The sequence below is a fragment of the Pleurodeles waltl genome, chromosome 5 (genome assembly GCF_031143425.1).
Source record: "Pleurodeles waltl isolate 20211129_DDA chromosome 5, aPleWal1.hap1.20221129, whole genome shotgun sequence".
In the NCBI taxonomy this organism is placed as follows: Eukaryota; Metazoa; Chordata; class Amphibia; order Caudata; family Salamandridae; genus Pleurodeles; species Pleurodeles waltl.
The window spans coordinates 1,558,900,182-1,558,921,415 of record NC_090444.1 but is presented as its reverse complement, the minus strand read 5'-3'; the positions used below and the strand labels follow the sequence as shown (position 1 = coordinate 1,558,921,415).

At 45.2% G+C, this 21,234-nt stretch overlaps 1 long non-coding RNA gene across 1 annotated transcript in view; it reads right to left on the bottom strand.

The window, feature by feature from the left end:
* LOC138297407 (uncharacterized) overlaps positions 1-18,429 on the bottom strand; it is a 61,972-nt gene extending 43,543 nt beyond the window's left edge. The window contains exon 1 of the long non-coding RNA XR_011204085.1: positions 18,363-18,429. This is a non-coding gene — a long non-coding RNA (uncharacterized lncRNA). The remainder of the gene's footprint in view (positions 1-18,362) is intronic.
* Between the last annotated feature and the right edge of the window lie 2,805 nt (positions 18,430-21,234).

The following is a 21,234-nucleotide window of genomic DNA, read 5'->3' as shown; positions in this document are numbered from 1 at the left end:
GGTTTGCAGATGACAAGCTCTTTGATGATCTAGAAGACTGGTCAGAAATGCTTAGGAATCTAACGGGGAGTAGAGATTATTTGGGGTGTGGAATGGGAGGTGGTTGGGTGGGGGGAGATAATGCCGCTTCCGAATAATAAATGTCAAGGTATTAATGTGTGCTGCACCGATTCATGCTCCAGTTTAAAGAACACTGTGTTGCAATGTTTATTGAAATGTATAAATAAAATATTTTAAAATGTGGAAGTGCCAAAAAATTATTTGTTAAACAGTGCGCCTTCTGAGTGCGGTAAAAGCTTTCACACGTCATTTTATCACCAAGATTTTTATTTTGTGACGTGGGTGTGCATTACACATAAAGCGTCTTGTATAACGTGCGTTCAGGTATGATTTTTAAGGAACCATAACTATAAATGTGTTGTGCAAAATGCTACCCAACTTGCTTAGTCAAATCTGAAACTGTTTGAACTGCAACTATCTAGACTGTTCTACACAAACCTACCAGTTTTCACTTAACGCACCTTTGAAACATTCCCAGCAAAGCAAGTACAAAATGTTTAAATGTGACAGCCAGATTCATCGCAATGAGGTAATTTAGGGTTACACACATTTGCTGGAGAAAGAGGGTCCTATGACTAGGCTGGGCAGAGGAGTGTGTACAGGGTAAGAAGTGAAGAAAGTTAACATTTGGTAAAATTCAGCAAATTGTGAGGTGAATATTACGACTGAGCCAAGGCAGATATGATCTCAAATTCAGCAGAAATGCTATGAAGTATATATATGACGCAGGACAAGACATAAGAAGATATAAGAAGATGTTACTTACTTGTAATTTACTGTTCTTCGTCCACAAAACTGCTTCCTCTTGCAAACATCTCACCAAATTCTTCTTAGAAAATGTTGCGCCTTGAGACTGATAATAAATATACTGCAATGTGATTTAAAAAGGCTTGCCAAACAAACTGGCAAATCACTTCAGAAAATCCAAAGCAAAGCTGCTTCAATTTGCCAAAACTTTAAAAGATGCAACTATTCTAAACAGGCCCTAAGATATCTTCATTTGTATCCAGTGGCTTATAGGGATAAATTTAAAGCACTATGGGCCATTCCAGGGACTAATGAACAAAGGACTGGCATGCATGCAAAAAACTGTCCTGCTTTACATCCTTGCTAGGAGGAACTTACGGTCAGCACGCCCAAATCAGATATCTCTTCTCCCTCTCAGCCATATGAAAGATGGCAGGCAATCCATGGGAATGATGTGCCTGAAACTATGCAACATTCCAGACTCCAAGATCCAGGGAAAATAGGACTACTTCTAAATCAGATAACCTCTGCAAAACATTTTTTTAACTATGTTTATTAAGTTTTACGTCAACAACCCTTTACATACCGTGGGTCTGGCATCAGAATACGACATCCACCCAAATACCTTTGTCTGTCTTCAGTCTCATTCATTGCGCACACACTTCAGTGTCATTCATCGCGCACACAGGTATTGACCTCTTGTTCCACCTCTCCTGTTTTTGCCTTGTGATGATTGCCCCCATATTGCCATTGTATCAGTTGCTCTACGCTGCACCACCTTGACTCACTTCAATACTTCCACATTCCTCCAGATGCCCAAGACTATCTAATTTACGCAGATATCCCTGAGCACTATATGCTAGTCGGTTCTAGGTAAGGCAACAAACTTGCTCCAGTTAATGTTTCTCCCGCATACTTCCTGAACACCTCCAAGATATTGTGGACGCACTAGACCAAGCTAGACCAAGCTCTCATGGTCCGCCATGTACGCAAGTTAATCACCTGCATAAAGCAACAAGATCATGTCTTCCCAGTCTGGGTCCCATCCCAAACCTCAAATTAGCACATCCCCTTTCATCCACCATGCCATTGATTCAAAAGCCACCGTGAACAGTGTTCGGGAATGTGGGCAGCCCTGGCGCATTCCCCTGCCCAATCGAAACTCATCTGAAACCATGCCATTAAAATAAAATCTAGCCAGTGGTTCTTTATATAATAGCTTTATCCAGGCCAAGGATTTCAGGTGAAATCCCATCTTACTCAGGATCGCCATTAGATATGGGCACTCCACTAAACCAAATGCTGCATCAAAGGCCATCAGAATTGTCGGCTCTTTCACCCGGTCTCTGTGCACCAGCGATCCAAACAAGCGCTGTAAATTATTCCTCGTAGTTCTGTACAGCATGAAGCCAGATTGGTCTGTTGCAACAACAGTATACACCACCTGAGCCAGACTATTTGCCAGTACCTTTGCTAACACTTTCATTTCCACATTAAGCAGCAAAATTGGTCTATGGGAGGCACTCTCCTCCGGTGGCTTAATTGCCTTGGGAGTAAGCACTATGATGGGTTGACAGTCCTTGGGCAGTACTCCCACCTTTATGGCCCCATTTAAACATCAATTTAAGAGGGCCCACAAATTTAGATTTCATGCATTTAAAAGTATTCTGCGGGAAATCCATTTGTCCCTCAGAATTTCCAACTCTTCATCCGGGATATGGCTTCAGAGATTTTGCTTGCCCTAACTCTGCCTCTACGGCAGTTCTCGCCTCTGCCCTAAATTTTGGGGCTAAGACATCTCAGATGAGTCTTACCAGGTTTCCCAGGTCCTCCTACACTGTTGACTGGAACATCTGTGTCAAGTCGTCTGCAAAGGCTTGAGGAATGTTGTTTGCTGTTAACTTCCGCATCCCATTCTGTCTATGCACCCCAAGGAGCCATCCCTTACCTTCATCCCTCCGTCCTGTCATGCTAGCATTTTCCCTGCCTTTTTGCCCACTTCCTACAGTCTGGCTTGCTTTCTCTGGTAGAATGTTTGTGCCTCTTCATTTGCCTAGATTTTATACTCCTCTGGGAGCAGGTCTAGCAGGCACTTCCAGTTCCCTGAGGGGGAAGTTACATGTGCAGCCTCTTCGTTCACTAGTCGTTCCTTTAACTCCAGGCCGACCTTCTACCTCTCCTTCCTTTTCCTTGATATGTGTTCTATCAGGTGGCCCATCAGAACTGTTTTGTAGGTTTTTCATAAATCTACAATGGAGCCCACAAACTGTTCTCCTGGAAGTTTTGGTCGGTGGCTTGTACTACCGAACTTTGAGTATTCCAGCCTATTAGCTTCCCACACAAGCTTAGGTCTTCCTCTTTTGTGGGGCCGCCACTACTAGGGAGTGGTCCGATCTGCTTCTGGGTAGATAGTTAGAGGCAAGAAAGTCTTGCACCCTGACACTGGGCACGAACATGTAATCCATCCTGGACATAGAGCTCCAGGCGTTGGAGGCATAACAGTAGTGCTGCCTCTGAGGATGTTTCCCTCCACCTGTCCGCCATCCTGGTTGCCTCAAGAAAGATGCAAAGGTGGGTGTCTGGTTTGGGTTGTATGCCGGAACTGGTGAAAATGTCTAACTTGCTCTGGAGGGTTAGGTTTAGGTCTCCTCCCACTGTTAAAAGGGAATCAGGCACTTAGTATATCCAGCCTCCCGGAATATCTAGTCCCACCGCCTATATGCCAGGAGGGACGCACCAAGATGCCACTGTCAGGTTATTATGATTTAATTGACCAATAATCACTGCATAGCATCCCAAGGGGTAAGCCCAGGTTTTAATGATGTGAAATTTGAGGGACCACCAGGATCCCCATCCCTCGAAGTCCCACAGTGAACACAGTGTGCATCAGTAGCCTATAGCAGTCAAAGTTTAAAAACCCACACCTATTACCCACCAGGTGAGTTACTTGAAGTAAGACCAAGTCTTTGTCGTGTCTGCTCAGGTATTTAGCTACAATCCCTTGCTTCAGTTTGCTACCCAGACCATTGACATTCAAGAAGAACAACTTGAATGTTAGCCCCCCTGAGTGTACATGTGTCAGGGAATACGTCATAGCTGTGTGCCTCTGTTCGCCCAATGGGATTGCCTAATCTGTTGGTGTATGGTACAGAGGACCTCAAATTTCCCCTTTCCATCCAACTCCCTCTAACCACATCTTCATGCCGCAGGTTTAAAATCGCCCACCTCCCCAAAATATCTGTCACCCTTACACAACAATCATCTGCAATGTGAACATTAATACAGTACTAGTCAGTTGTCTTATGTGGGGCGCAGCCTATGAAAAGTCTGTCAGCTTAGGACCACACTATTCACACCCACCCAGGGATCTTGGTCACTGCGCTCAGGGACCCCAGGTCTGCATATCAGATAACCTCTTCTGAAGTCATGGGGGTGACAGCTGACAGCTGGCAGGTGTAACTTGTCCTTCTGAAGTTCTTCCTGCTCAGAGTCCCCTTCTCCAGCGTCGTCAGTTTCCCCTGCCAGAAGTTCCCACTAGAGACTGTCTCTGGTGAAGGTACACCACCATTTCCGCCCTCTACAGTTCTGCTTGTCCTTTAGTGGGGGCTGCTCCTTTTGTGTTTCTGCCATCCAGATGCCCAGGTTGTTTCCCTATTGTCAGGCAGCGAAAGTCTATGACGTTATGGCCACTCCCAAACTTCTGCCACTGATGGGGGAAAAAAATGGAATTAGCCTGGTCAATTATCTGGAATTTGTCTGGGAAGAATAGGGGATATCTGAGGTTCACCTGTCGTAGATGTTGTTTCACTCCAACAAAGGCCTCCTAATGATCTTGCAGCATTGTGGTATAGTCCAAATAGATCCCCTTCTTGTGCATCCATGCCGTCTGTAAAATTGCATCTGTCTTGAAAGTTGTGTAATCCTGCCACAATGGCATGGGGTGAGGCGCCATGCATGGGCGGTCTCCTGGGGATCCTGTGAGCTTGCTACACTGTGAACTATTTTTATGTTTTACTCCCTAGCACCACCAAGGACAACCAGTCCTCCAGAAACAGCCCAATGCTGAATCCTTCTGCCTGCTCCGGAACTCCCACAAATATTATTACGATGGGACCGTCCTTTGGCATTGTTCACTTTTTCCATTAACATAGGTACCTCTGGTTTCAGTGCCCACAAGCACATTGTGTTTTCTTCCACTGTGAGTCTCATCTGTGGCAAGGTTGATTCTTTGTTGGACACCCTATCTGCCAGTTTCCTGTAATTGGCCAACAGAAGGTTCATATCCTGTGCCACCAAGTCGATCGTGAGTTCTAGGGTCATCTTAGTATCTTTCATAGCCACCAGTAAGGCCTCCGTGTGGGCCTCGATGCTCTGGTCGGCCACCCTTTGTTGTCACCCTCCCTTTGGAAAGTGTCTTTCAGCTGTATAGGTTTGGCTGTTTTAGAGCACAACATCTCTAGGTTGTGGGGTCCTGAATCTGGTGCACCCTCCAGCACTTCGGCAGCCAAGGCCCTGCTGGCATGTCACTCAATCCTCTTTGGCTATGTTGGTACCCAGGGTCTGTGAGTCGTGGCCGCTGAGTGCCAGTACACCACCAGGAGGGAGCTGACCCGCCCCAGACATGAACACCCCCACTGCAACTCCATACCTCAAACCATGCTGCTTTCTCTAGAAGCAGACTTTTGGTCGTGGACGACTGCCTTTAAAACCGGGTGCTTCTGGGTTGTTGTCCAAGGCCTCTGGTGGTGCACCCACCTGCTGCTCTCTTCTGTCCTGGTTCACCGCCTTGTTGGCCTCAACTGGGCGAGAGAAGGGCCTTCTGGTTCACCTCTGGTCCCCTCCCGGTTGCCTTGTCAACACAAGCTGGTGTCCTTTGTTCCCCCTGTATGGGTGGGGGATGTGTATCTTTGTGGTCCCCCATCTCAGCCTGGCTCTCCTGCCTGTTGCTCCATTTTCGCTGCCATCAGGGCTGCTGCCTCCTGGGTCACTTCTGGTGGGAAGGACCTAGCCATGGTCGGCCAGAGAGGAGATTGTTTGGGTGGGGGGGGGGGATGCTGGCACATTTAAGATTCAGGGCTTTGTAGAGGTGAAATCACTCATAATCCTCTGCTTTTGGCAGTCTTTGTGCACCAGAGCTGCATCTATGGCCACGACTCTGCCAAAAAAAAAAACCTTTTCAGGAAAACCTCTGCATAAACGTAACATGGGTACACTGACAAAGATCGGGGTTGGCTTGTGCAGAAAGAAAAACTGATGTCAGCGCGCCTTGGTGATGCCTGTATAGGTGCGCGAAGATGCACATGGAGCTGAATGATACCAGCTACCACTGCGTGCAGTGTTACTGCTCACGAAAATTCTTCCGGGTCCAGTCTGATGCCTAGGGCTGAATCTAAGGTAAGGAATGTGCAGCTAGAAGTCTAACAAATTCAGAGTGTACCTCCATTTTGAGTGACCTCCCTACAATTGCAGCTGTTGGCACTGTTGGGACACTGATTTATTGGAACAATCAGCTGCATTTGATACCATTGATTATATACTGATGATGAGACTTGGGGAATCCGTTGAGCAGTACTTGCGTCTCTCTCCGGTGAACCATTTTGGACCCAGGACCACACCTTTGAGATGAATAGCATTCCATCATACAGTGGTTGAAATGACCCTCCAAAGATTTTGACCTCCTCTTGGAATTATTACAGTCTGAAATGCAGATACCACCATGCCATATAAGGTGTTTAGTCTCTGTACTTGCATCTTAGCTCTTCTGGATGCATTTAAGGTTTGGTAGAATAGAGCCCAGTCGTAAATAGACAGGCCTCCAACCCACCAACTTCACAGTTGTACTACCTCATTTAGAGATGGGCAAACTTTCTTGCTTCTGATTGCAAAGCTTCAGCTGGCTGTGACATCAGAAACCTGTTACCCAGTGGCCCATCTGACCGAAGAATGTCAGATGAAAGCATCACAAGGCCTGTCTTACATCTTGAAAAATAAAAAAATAAAACATTGCATTTAAATGGCTGCACATAGAAAGTTAGGTATTAATGCTGTTTTTTGTCATTTAAATTAACGCACAAGGACAAGGTATTATGACAATGTTATTTAGGGCTGTTTGAGATACACAGTCATCTAGTGGCGCATGGACCTTGTCTTTGTGTCTCAGTCTCAATCAGTCATGCTCACAAACATGGTGGATCTATCCGCTTTCAGTACTATGCCCTGGATAAAGATCCACTGTAGGGTGCAGAATGTTATTTTTTAATTCACTCAGTGACAAACTTCTTTAGGAATTGATCAGTGATTAGTGGTGGAAAAGTAAACATATTTTGCTGATGTTATGTTATGGCTCTCGTCAGACCCTACCATGAAGGGTTTTGGTGGCTCAGAGGAGAGCGCCTGTTTTTATAAGCCTACAGCGTACACAGTGAATTCATTTAACCTGGTATTTCTCCAATTGAAAGCTTGATTTTCATTCAGTACAGTTCACAAACAGTGAGCAGTGCTTGTCTTAAACAATGCCCTGATGTATAGAAGTCTCGGATTAACCTCTTAGCTGCTGGGCCTTCCCCCCCCCGTGCTGAGCCCTTTTTTGGCTATTTGGGGTAGTTCACGCTTAGGCCTTCATAACTTTTTGTCCACATAAGCTAGCCATGCCAAATTTGTGTCCTTTTTTCCAACATCCTAGGGATTCTAAAGGTACCCAGAGTTTCTGGGTTCCCTAGGAGGAGACCAAGAAATTAGCCAAAATACACCTAAAATTTCGTTTTTTTTCAAACAAATTGGAAAAAAGGTCTGCCGAAGAATGCTTGTGGTTTTTACCCTGAAAATGACATCAACAAAGGGTTTGCAGTTCTAAAATCACCATCCTCCCAGCTTTCAGGCACAGGCAGAGTTGAATCAGAAAACCACATTTTTCAACACAATTTTGGCATTTTACTGGGACATACTTCATTTTTACTATTTTTTGTGCTTTCATCCTCCTTCCAGTTAGTGACAGGAATGGTTGTGAAACCAACACTGGATCCAGGAAAGCTAAGTGTTTCTGAAAAGTAGACAAAATTCTGAATTCAGCAAGGGGTCATTTGTGTAGATCCTACAAGGTTTTCCTACAGAAAATAACAGCTGAAAAAAATAATATTGAAATTGAGCTGAAAAAACAGCCATTTTTCTCAGCGTTTTACTCTGTAACTTTTTCCTGCAATGTCAGATTTTTTAAAGCAATATATCGTTACCTGTGCTGGACTCTTCTGGTTGCAGGGATATATAGGGCTTGTAGGTTCATCAAGATCCTTAGGTACCCAGAGCCAATAAATGAGCTGCACCTTGCAATGGGTTTTCATTCTTTACCGGGTATACAGCAATTCATTTGTTGAAATATAAAGAGTGAAAAATAGGTATCAAGAAAACCTTTGTATTTACAAAATGGGCATAAGATAAGGTATTGAGCAGCAGTGGTTATTTTCCCATCTCTGAATTCCGGGGTGCCCATACTAGTATGTGAATAACAGGCCATTTCTCAAATAGACGTCTTTTTTACAAACTGTCTTACATTTGGAAGGATAAAATGTACAGAAAGACAAGGGGCAATAACACTTGTTGTGCTATTCTGTGTTCCCCCAAGTCTCCCGATAAAAATGGTACCTCACTTGCGTGGGTAGGCCTAATGCGCGCAACAGGAAAGGCAATATGGACACATCACAATTTTACATTGAAATCTGATGTGTTTTTTGCAAAGTGCCTAGCTGTGGATTTTGGCTTCTAGCTCAGCCGGCACCTAGGGAAACCTACCAAACCTGCACATTTGTGAAAACTAGACACCTAGGGGAATCCAGGATGGGCTGACTTGTGGGGCTCTGATCAGGTTCTGTTACCCAGAATCCTTTGCAAACCTCAAAATGTGGCCAAAAAAACACTTTTTCCTCACATTTTGGTGACAGAAAGTTCTGGAATCTGAGAGGAGCCACGTATTTCCTTCCAACCAGCGTTCCCCCAAGTATCCAGATAAAAATGATACCTCACTTGTGTGGGTAGGCCTAGTGCCCGCCACAGGAAATGCCCCAAAACACAACATGGACATATCATATTTTCACAAAGAAAACATAGCTGTTTTTTGCAAAGTGCCTAGCTGTGGATTTTGGCCTCTAGCTCAGCTGGCACCTATGGAATCCTAGCAAACCTGCACAGTTTTGAAACCTAGACACCTAGGGGAATCCAAGATGGGGTGACTTGTGGGGCTCTGATCAGGTTCTGTTACCCAGAATCCTTTGCAAAGCTCAAAATGTGGCCAAAAAAACACTTTTTCCTCACATTTCGGTGACAGAAAGTTCTGGAATCTGAGAGGAGCCACAAATTTCCTTCCACCCAGCGTTCCCCCAAGTCTCCCGATAAAAATGGTACCTCAGTTGTGGGGGTAGGCCTAGTGCCCGCCACAGGAAATGCTCCAAAACTCAACGTGGACACATCACACTTTCACAAAGAAAACAGAGCTGTTTTTTGCAAAGTGCCTAGCTGTGGATTTTGGCCTCTAGCCAGCTGGCACCTAGGGAAACCTAGCAAACCCGCACAGTTTCGAAAACTAGACACCTAGGGGAATCCAAGATGGGGTGACTTGTGGGGTATGATCAGGTTCTGTTACCAAGAATCCTTTGCAAACCTCAAAATGTGGCTAAAAAAACACATGTTCCTCACATTTCTGTGGCAGAAAGTTCTGGCATCTGACAGGAGCCACAAATTTCCTTCCACCCAGCGTTCCCCCAAGTCTCCCGATAAAAATGATACCTCACTTGCGTGGGTAGGCCTAGCGCCCGCGACAGGAAACACCCCAAAGTGCAACGTGGACACATCCAAAATTTTTGAAGAAAACAGAGGTGTTTTTTGCGAAGTGCCTACCTGTAGATTTTGGCCTCTAGCTCAGCCGGCACCTAGGGAAACCTACCAAACCTGTGCATTTCTGAAAACTAGAGACCTAGGGGAATCCAAGGAGGGGTGACTTGCGGGGCTCGGACCAGGTTCTGTTACCCAGAATCCTTTGCAAACCTCAAAATTTGGCTAAAAAAACACTTTTTCCTCACATTTCGGTGACAGAAAGTTCTGGAATCTGAGAGGAGCCACAAATTTCCTTCCACCCAGCGTTCCCCCAAGTATCCAGATAAATATGATACCTCACTTGTGTGGGTAGGCCTAGTGCCCGCAACAGGAAATGCCCCAAAACACAACATGGACATATCACATTTTCACAAAGAAAACATAGCTGTTTTTTGCAAAGTGCCTAGCTGTGGATTTTGGCCTCTAGCTCAGCTGGCACCTAGGGAAACCTAGCAAACCTGCACAGTTTTGAAAACTAGACACCTAGGGGAATCCAGGATGGGCTGACTTGTGGGGCTCTGATCAGGTTCTGTTACCCAGAATCCTTTGCAAACCTCAAAATGTGGCCAAAAAAACACTTTTTCCTCACATTTCGGTGACAGAAAGTTCTGGAATCTCAGAGGAGCCACGTATTTCCTTCCAACCAGCGTTACCCCAAGTATCCAGATAAAAATGATACCTCACTTGTGTGGGTAGGCCTAGTGCCCGCCACAGGAAATGTCCCAAAACACAACATGGACATGTCACATTTTCACAAAGAAAACATAGCTGGTTTTTGCAAAGTGCCTACCTGTGGATTTTGGCCTCTAGCTCAGCTACCACCTAGGGAAACCTAGCAAACCTGCACAGTTTTGAAAACTAGACACCTAGGGGAATCCAAGATGGGGTGACTTGTGGGGCTCTGATCAGGTTCTGTTACCCAGAATCCTTTGCAAACCTCAAAATGTGGCCAAAAAAACACTTTTTCCTCACATTTCGGTGACAGAAAGTTCTGGAATCTGAGAGGAACCACAAATGTCCTTCCACCCAGCATTCCCCCAAGTCTCCCGATAAAAATGGTACCTCACTTGTGTGGGTAGGCCTAGTGGCCGTGACAGGAATAGATCACACAACTGTCAATGTCGGTACTTACATGAGGCAACTGTTGACCCTGGGGTGATCCATTCCTTACGCAGGCACTAGGTGAGGGCACTCAAGTGGGGTAGTGTTTTTATCAGGACAGGTGAGGAATCACTGGGTGGTAGGAATTTTTTGGATTGCAGCATATTCCTGTAGTTTGTGTGACAGAAATACAAGAAAAATATTGTTTTTATTCAACATTTCAGCTTTACAGGGTACTCTGGGTAAGAAACCTTTGGGGAATCCACACAAGTCACACGTCTGTGGACTCCCCCGGATGTCTAGTTTCCAGAAATGTTTGGGTTTAGTATGTTTCCCTATATAGCCGCCGAACCCAGGACCAAAAACACAGGTGCCTGCCTTACAAAACCAGTTTGTTTTGTGATAGATAATTTTGATGTCTCCACAATACAATTTGGGCAGTAAAATTCAGGGCTGAACTAAATTGGGGAGCTCCCAAGAGAGCACCCTCTCTGTGCTTGCCCCCACATTCACCTGCTCTCTGGGTTGGGCTAACCCTCTATTGCTCTGTTGCACAGACTGTGCTGGCGAAGGGACAACAGGACTGCCCTCATCACCTCCCTCACAATTTACCGGAAGGAGTGATCCAATGGGACTCCTCCAACTGAAAAATCACTCCCAGAGCCTGCGCCATTGTCCTATCCCTCAGATGTTGTCTCAGTATCTGCTGTCTCAGTCTCTGATCCTATTTTAGAGCTGTCCTCTATAACCAGAGTGACATCAGCAGCACTCATCCATCAAGATGCCATCTCTGCTTTTGGCTAAACTGTTGCTCTAAAACACTAGCCTACATAGACAGTCACAAAATTGCTGGTGTGTGTTTGTGATACGTGCAACAGTAGAGGCCATCTTACCTGCGCTTCTTCCCTCAATCAGCACGTTCTTTCAAGACAATACCATTCGTCACAGTCTTTAGCACCTCCTGCGCCCAGTCCAACAATCATTATTGGTGCTCCCACTCCCATGTCCTGCTCCTCGGATTCCCTCATTACCACCCAGCAAACGTGCTCTTCATCTCTCCATAGCCACCCCCACGCCGCACATACATTTAATTTGTATTATAGCACAGGTAGTGGCTGACTTTCCTAATGTACTCAGCTATTTACATAAAATACAGATTTGCTCTTTGCAGTAGTCATATAAACCTTCTGTGCTTCTTTATGGCACTACAACTGCCACTAGACAAAAGTCTGATCCTTTTGTAGCAGAAACATAATCACAAGACTTACTTGACTTCTTTATTGCTGCCTAAAAGCTACAGTTGAAATGCGTCAGTTGAAGTATGTGCACTGCTTTGAAGACGCAAGCTGCAACTGCATGACAACTGGTGGCAAATATATATATATATATATATATATATATATATATATACATATATACAAGATATATATATATATATATTTATATATATATACACAGTATATAAGATATATATATATAGATCATTTTTATATGTGGGTCTGGTTTTCCTTGGGGCCGATTGCAGCCCCCAGGGAAACCACACATGCACTGACAAAAGTGATATATATATATATATATGTACATATATATATATAGATCTATCTATAGATATATCCATGTAGATAGACATATCTATCTACATGGATTGATATATCTATATATAAATATCTCTCTCTCTCTCTCTCTCTCTCTCTCTCTCTCTCTCTCTCTCTCTCTCTCTCATTTTTTGTGGTAGTTGTAGTGTTTCCTTGGGGGCCAAAATGGCCCCCAGGGAAACCCTACAACTACTAAAAAAAAATTGCCCCCACAGGGGGTCGCCCTGCCTATGGGCGACCCCCTGTCAATGTTGTTATTTTTTGTTTGTTTTTAATTAGCCCCTGGGGGTGGCGCGATCGCACCTCCCCAGTGGGCCCCAACAGTAAAATTTAAAAATATGGCCCCACAAGGGGTCGCCCTGCCTACTGGCGACCCCCTGTCAATTTCGTTTTCTTTATTTTAAAAAAAATTAGCCCCTGGGGGTGGTGCGATCGTGCCCCCCTCTTCCCCCCCAGGGAGCCCCAATATTAAATTTTCAAAATATGGCCCCTTGGGGGGGGGGGGGGGGAGTGGCCCGTTTTACCAGGGGGACGGACCCCCCAAGTGAAATCCCTGGTGTCTAGTGGGGTTTCCTGGCCCTCGATCGCAGCTGTGCTGCGATCGAGGGCCAGGAAACGCATTCAGGAAGGCCTCGTATGAAAGGGGAAGAGTCTCCCGTTTCATACGAGGCCTTCCCGAACGTGGGGAAGGCCGTTTGGGGCCCTGCTCCGATGGGGGAAACAACACTGTGACCTCAGCGCACCACAGGGGCGGGTGGGAGCGGGGGGAGACACGGAAGCTCTTCCGTGTCTCCCAGGGTTTAAAAAAAAAAAAAAAAAAAATCCTTGGGTGCGATGCACTTTACACAAGGCAAGTACATAAAAACAGGTGCTCAGCTCTGAGCTAAGCTAGTGCAGCCCTTCATGATATGGCCCCTCATGTCCCAGGCTTCCTCTGCTTCGTGGGATTTTCAAAATTACAGACAAACTTCACAATTTCTATAACCCTACTATGGCAGAGGTTCTTGAAGCTTCGCTTTATGCTAAAAAAACATAACTGTTAGCATGCAGCTTGATGACACCATGGTCGCTTCTGGTGACTTTGTGCAGCCTATCAACATAGCTTATTGTTACCTATGCAGTATTGTATTCTTGATGAACTGCTCTCAGCCTCATGATCTTCCTGACATTGTGCATATTAGCACTTTGAGAACTCTTTTTTTAATGGGACCCCCTAGTGGTGACCCTGTGTCAGGAACAATTTTCAATCATTGCAGAATGTTCTATTGTGTTAGAGGAACATCTTCAAATTACTCAGTCAAGTAACTCTTATAATTTGATTGGGCTTAATACTAAAATCCATAACCATTTGTACATATACATTAATATGTTTTCACTTGATTCATCAGAAACTCTTCCTCATGCAATGTTTTAATAGCTAGAGCTATTCAAAAAATAATTCTTGCTGCAAAGTAGTCTAACCATATTGCTTGTTATCAGCTTTCAGTGGACACTGTTGCTCTCTTTGAAAAGTTAAAAAAATGGTTGGCAAAACAGCAGCACCTCTTTTAGATAAGTTAAACATGATTGATAAATGCTACAACAATAGGTGCTAAATCTGAAAGACCTAGAAGTGGGCACACTTAAATTAAGATTTGTGTCATAATTTTATAAGCCTGCGGACAGATCAGACAGATGAATAAGTTACTTACCTTCAGTAATGCCCTATCTGGTTTAGACAACATCTAGCAGTAGATTCCTTACCTTTGAGTTTCTCCAGGGGTCAGACTGGATCGGGAAGCTTTTTTGTGAGAAGAACCCCTGCTTTGAGGTAGGAAGCGCTGATTGGCTCTGCGCAACATAGTCCACACCAGAAGTGATGTCTGCGTCACCTATATAAGTACCACCTCGGTGCGCTGACGTCAGTTACTTTTCATTAATTTAAACGCCAGGAGGGCAGAGCCATGAAGTGCACTGACACTGGTGTGTCCAAATTATGGCGCTGAAAAAGATCATTCCTAATCCTAGAGATCTATCTGCAGGGAAGATGGGTGGATTGGTAAGCAATCTGCAGCTAGATATTGTCTCTACCAGATAAAGCATTACCAGGGGCTCTCCCCACTGCTGAAAGACTTTGCGCCCACATCTGGATGGAGACGCCATTCATGGTCCGCTAGACATCTTCAACTGGGTTTGTCCACCCTTACGTTTAGAGAACCCGCCTTGTGTTGAACCATCAGGGATATGCCCGATGTTTTCAGCAATGTCCAGAGACACAGAGGCTTTTGACAGAGGGTCCACAAACCCATTCTGCCCTGTTTGTTGAGGTATCACATGGTGGTGTCTGTGAACACCTGCACTAGCCTTCCCTTGATGGAAGGTAGAAAGGCTTTCAATGCCAGTCGTATCGCACGGAGCTCCAGCAAGTTGTGGCCACCCCATCCCAGGAGTAACACATCTGTCACTATTGTGAGATCTGGTTGGAGAAGGGAGAGGGTCTGCCTCTGACCCAATTGTGGTTCATTAGCCACCACTGCAGGTCCTTTGTAGTTCCCTCCGAGATCTTGACCATGTCGGAGATATTCCCCTGATGCTGCTCAGGTCTCACTGCAGAGCTTGCATATGCCATCTGGCATGTGTTACTAGCAGGATGCAGGAGGCCATGAGGCCCAGCAGCCTCAGAGTCTGTCTCAGCGAAACACAGGATAAATACTTAAATATCAGTATCATAGCCTGATTATCCCAGATTCGCTGCTCGGGAGGATAAGCCCAAAACTGCGGCGTCCAGAACAGTTCCGATGAGAGGGAGAGTCAAAGAGCGAGTCAGGTGTGACTTCAGCATGTTTATATTGAACTACAGCGAATAAAGGAGGTCTGCTGCAGTCTGGAGGTGGGAGACGACAACCTGGGGTGAGCCTGCCTTTAGCAGCCACTTGTCAAGATAGGCGAAGACTGACACCGCAGATCTCCACAGGTGAGCTGCGACCACCGCCATCACCGTGGTTAACAACGTAGGGGTGCTGGTAAGGCCAAAGGAGAGCACAGTAAGCAATGTGCTTGTGGCCTACCATGAACCACAAGTAATGTCTGTGTGCAGGCAGGACGGGGATGTGAAAATAAGCTTCCTGCAAGTCTAACACTACCATCTAGTCTTCCGGATCCAGGGCAAACAAGACTGGAGACAATGTGAGCATCCTGAATTCCCCCTTTCTAAGAAAGAACTTGAGGATTTGGAGATCTAGGATAGGGTGAAGACCCTTGTACTTTTTGGGGACCAGAAAGTAGCTGGAGTAGCAACCACAGCCTAACTATGGCCCTGGAACCCTCTCTATGGCTCCTTTGGTCAAGAGAGCCTTGACTTCCTTGCAGAGCAAGGACAGATAATCCTCTGTCAGCCAGTCATAAGATGGAGGGAGGAGTAGATTTGAAGGGGAAGGTGCAGCCCCTCCAAATGATCTGTAAGACCCACCTGTCCCATGTTACGGACTGCCAGTGGTGGAGATGATGTCAGATTCTTCCACCAACTGGATACCAATGATCTTGAAGGGCAAGATTAGGTGAGCTAAGAGGTTGCAACTGCCAGGAAGTGGCATTTGTAGCAGACCGTGGGCTACCCCAACCATGCAGTCCCTAAAAACCGTGCCCATGCACAGGCTGTGAAATGTGCTAGGAATGGTAACTGGGATAGGGCTTTGTGGTTGAATGACCCCTCCTTAGCCACAAAAGAAGCAAAAGGCAGACTCGGGTTGACCCGGGCAGCTAAAAGGCCCAAGGACTTGGCCGTAGACTGCGAGTCCTTAAAGCGCACCAGTGCAGAGTCTGCCTTGTCTCTGAAGAGACGGTTGCCATCAAAGGGCATATCCTTGAGGGAAGCTTGGACATCCCCTGAAAAGCCAGATGTTCTCAGCCAGATGTGGCGTCTGAGAGTCACCGTTGTGGAAATCGACTTGCTGGGCACAGCAGTTGTATCGAAACTACAGAGAATAGTGAACTTGGCTGTGTCTCTCCAGTCCTTGACCGCTTGGGAGAGAGAGGCCCAGGCCTCCCCTGGGATCTGTGGCAGCACCTATGCAACCATATCCCAAAGTGTGTGGGAATAGTGGCCATATAAGCATGTTGTGTTTACTGACCATATTGCAAGGTAGGTGGAAGAAAACATCTTCTTATCGAAGCCATCCAGCCTCAGGGAATGCGCAGGGAATGTGCCATTGGAAGTGGAAGCCTGGACCACAAAGCTTTCCAGGGTGGGGTGTTAGGTGAGGAAAGTTCAGTTGCCCGCGCGGGGTGGGTGATGGCGGCAGGCAATCATCATATTCACAAGAGCCCCCATGCTGGGCTTGGACCAAGTGCCCAGTAAGCCATCTGTCAATGCTTCATTGATAGGGAGGAGAGGTTCAGAAGAAGAAGCTCCCAGCTGTAGCCCTTCCATCAAGATGTTAGTCTTGACCGCCATCGAGGGTAACTCGAGGTCCAGGACCTCAGCCGCCGTTTTCACCACCATTGCATATGTAGCTCCCCTCATCTGTAGCCATGGTAGGAGAGGAAAGCTAGCCGGTATCTGGAGACATTTCCAGTCCACTGGAATCACCCAGCTCCTCACACCAGTCCATGTCCTGACCTTCTGACTGGTATTCTAAAGGGTCCAGTGACTCCTTCCATTCTTTCCCCAGGTCTAGCCCTTCCAAATAAGGCTGAGACACCAACCTAGGACATACAGATCCTGTTGGCACTCTGTGTCAGATTTGGGAATCCAAATGGGGCTGGCACCACCATGGGCACCATCGATGCTGGGAGCATCGGCGTGGGGACTGGCATCAAGGAAGGCCGCATACCCACGTTAGGCGCCAGCCCGGATCCCTGATCAGATTCAGAGGGGCCCATCAGAGCAGCGGCCGAAGCAGCCGGCACAGAACCAGATGGGTCCCACATTAACCCTGTGGGGCCCGAAGGTTATCCAGAGAGTTTGGCCAGCTCAAAAATGAGGCACATGGCCTCGTAAAATTCTTTCATTTGAGTGGGGTCGCCCCAGCTATCCAGAAAGGTTGGGAGGTGCGAAGTCAACCTAGGCGTAGGGACTGCAAAGCCATGCCTCAACACCGATATTGGTTCATCAGGGTTGGCCAACGGATAAGAAGCAGTTGAAGCATGTATTGACTTCTTGTGCCTCTTACCTAAATGTCCCAAGGATTTCAAGTGGGACAAAGAGGACTTAGGGATCCTGGAGCGGTCACAGGATCTTCCCTTTGATCAGTACTAAGACCTCTAAGGAGTCACGCGACACAAAGTTGCCTTTAGGAACAACTCCCTTAAAACCTTTGGAGCAATGGCCTGACACTCTGACCATGACTTGGAGTCATAGTCACGCTCCGAACACCAATGAAATACGAGGTGTGGGTCCATAACCGACATGAAGCAGTGACAGGTGTTACACAGATTAAAACCTGTCTTCCTCAAAGACATCCTTGATACACTAGGAGGAAAACCCTAAAAAAAAGAAGTTGACAAAACATCGAAAACATCCTGACAAAAACCGACAGAGGGATAGCTCTTCTGCTAAACAGCGCTAACTAGCGCGGAAAGAAATAAACTGACATGAGTGCCAATGTGGCATCTATATAGGTGACGCAGACATTACTCTGGGTGCAGACAATGCGGACGATGGAGGGTGGAGCCAATCTTCGCCACCTACTGGGTTGCAGGGGTACTGCTCGCAAAAACTCATCTGGTTCCAGTCTGACACCTGGGGAAATTATAATGCAAGGAATCTGTTGCTAGAAGACTCTATCGGCTAAGTCCATTAGGAAGCCAAGATAAACGTTTACACCTGGTGTATAATAACGCGCCTTTCTTTTCATGTGTCGTCCTACCACAATACATTTATGTTACGAACAGTATTTAAGAGGTTTATGCACTTTAATGCTGCAGTTTAAAACAACTAATTTCAGTATGCATCTCTTATAGCATGAACCAATATAGCTCCTATTTACTATTTCAGACTGTGCTTTTTTTCAAATGTACCTGATCAAGAGGTAGTTCAACTTTCATTCGTTTATCTTCAGGGACCTCCGCTGCCCCACGAAATTCTTCTCTCCCACTGTAAGCACGAAATATTCCTCGTTCTAAAAATGTGATAATGACAAATGCCATAATTATCACTACACTGTGCTCCAGAGATTTCTCTAAAATCTGCTTTGGGAAGAGAGTAGGTAAGGGTCCAAAGGACGAATAATAAATTCATACTAAATATATGGAAACATTATTCAACTGTAATCATAGTTCTTCATCGCATATATCTATCATACTCATAACATCATACAATGCCAACTAACCTCGAGCCACCAAGCACATACTATTAGGACATTGAGGTATCCCTTGAGGATAATATATTATCAAAGACAATTCCAAAACCAACTAGGGGATGGTTGTACATCATTTTCAATTTCCTAGTGAGGAATATTATAGTATTGTCATTTAATGTCAATGGCTAGTTATACCTTCCTTTTACTGAGTTACAGGCCAAAGCCAAATGTAATGGCTGTAATAACGGAGTGGTCTTTCACAACCGGTGCACTATGACAACAGATGGTAAAATGTTTCCTAATTAAACTTTAAGAAACAGAAAACAAGCAATGAAGTGTTGGTGGAAATATCCTATAGCAGCTATTTTTGTATTTTGCCACCCCATTGCCTTCAAGAAAGCTGTAAACATTTCAATATTATAATAAGAGATGTAACACACAAAGAAGTGATGGCAGAAATGTTTGAATTAATCTCAGACACTGGCAGTCCAAACCATAATTGTTTGTCCACTATGCCACACTAGACAGATGACTGCCATAAACAAATTGTTCTGCCTCCTGCTCAAATGGGAAGAGTCAAGCCAGAACTACCAGGCTAGGTCTCCTCTAGACAAAATCTCAAGCAACCTCAAGTAATGTTTAATGAAACCTCTCAAAATAGGTAAGACAAAAACTAATGACCCTGGCACCTGAACAGGGCATTGAGGGCATTTTTCATTTTTCCTGTTCAGAACTGCCATGCTTTCCAGGGCTGTTTTGAACAGAAAAAATAACATTAATACAGGAGATAGTCTTAGGAACTTACACCTTTGCAAAGATTCCAGCAGCAGAAACATAAAGGTCCGTCCGACTCTAAATAAAGTCAGTAAACTGTTAATAATGAGGATACGATATTCTTCCACATTTGTGGCAGAAGACCCACATAATCAAACTCTAAATAATCCCCTTAATTGGCAACAGCACAGGGATCCATACCCACTAGTACAGGAAATCAGTATTTGCACAAGGGCCATGTATGTCATACCAAGATGTCACTATTTTTACAAGCTTAATTTCATAGGGGACCCCAAATGCTTTCTTGCTAAGTTGATTTAGGTTGAAAAAAAGCATGTTTCAGCTCTATCAGTGGAAGCTGCTAGGTCTCACATCCAGCCTCCCAACGTGGGGGGCCTTTTCTCACATTACAGTCCAAGCCATCCAGTTCTCAACAAAGTCAATGTTGCGTGTTTCCTGACTGACTTTCATTTATGCAAGACACAACAAAAAAGAGCCATTAATAGAGAGAACTTGAGGTCTAGGACTATTATTTTGTGAAATGCATTGGCCACATGTACTAAAATAGGTCTGAAATTATAGGCAATGCTATGCCATGTGTATGAAATCAACCGACTACATAAATGGAACGCTTAGCTCAGGGAGGGGTCAAAGTTAAGCATGGATGTATGGGTAAAAAAACGAGTAATGATTAACTTTAAAATTCAGCAACCAATTTTGACTCTTCATTGAATCAAGAATTGTTTGGGCACAGCAGAAGATCCAGTAATAATTAGTGAATATCTCCCTTAAATCCAAATCCCAGTGCTTCCTAGCAATGACGTTTGTGTGTACTCTCAAGGCAATTACTCATACATAGAGTTGTGAAACCCATCACCTATGTGAGTGTAAGATGCTTCAAATGCTGAAACTCAAAAGGTTGTGCAGGAAAGTGAAGAAGGGTTTTGGTTCCCCCCCTCTGTACTGAGCGAGTGAATACAATGCCCTCAACATGTCAACTGCACCCATGAGAGAGATTCTTTAAGTGATTTTTCCACCGCTGGAGGGCGTAAGGGGTGTATTAAAGGACATAAGTGGTTATCACTCAGGAGAAGTGCAGTAGAGTGAACTAGGGTATGGCATGACAGTCTTGCTGTCCTGTGCCAAACCCAGTTGGTTGATACCACATTGTTAATGATCATAATTTGTGTGCAAGATCAGGTAACAAGTACTGTATGAAGCGCTCTGCCATTTCTCCATTACCAGATGGGGTCAATGGGAGGGGGTGGTGGAGCACTAAAGGGCAAAATGAGCACAAGAAGTATGGAAGTACAGATCCAGAATCGAAACCCCCTGCCCATTCCTCCATCATATGGCCAAGTCAGTATGTCCCATTAGTTACGTAGGCATTTCTAGGCACCATCCAACCTGATTAGGTTCAAATGCGGAACAGAGAAAAATTCTGATCAAAGATATGGGGATATTAATGAATAGGTAGAGGAACTTTGGCAGGACCCCCATTTTCATTATAATAATTTTTCGTGCAATTGACAGAGGTAGTCTGATCCAGTGGTCTACCAGGGTAACTAATTTATCAACCCCACGATCATAATTCCCTGGGACCACCACATCTCAACTCTAGAGTACCTTAAACTCTAGATACCTAACTGACACTTTTTCATAGTAGAAATTAATCCCAGAAAAGTGTCCAAATTTCAAGGTTTGCCCGATAATGGGGGCTAGAGGGGTCATTACATCAAAATGTAGCAGCATCCTGAGTTAATATGAAACAAGGGGAGCATCCTCCCAACACAAATGTACCAATTGTGCACTGCAAA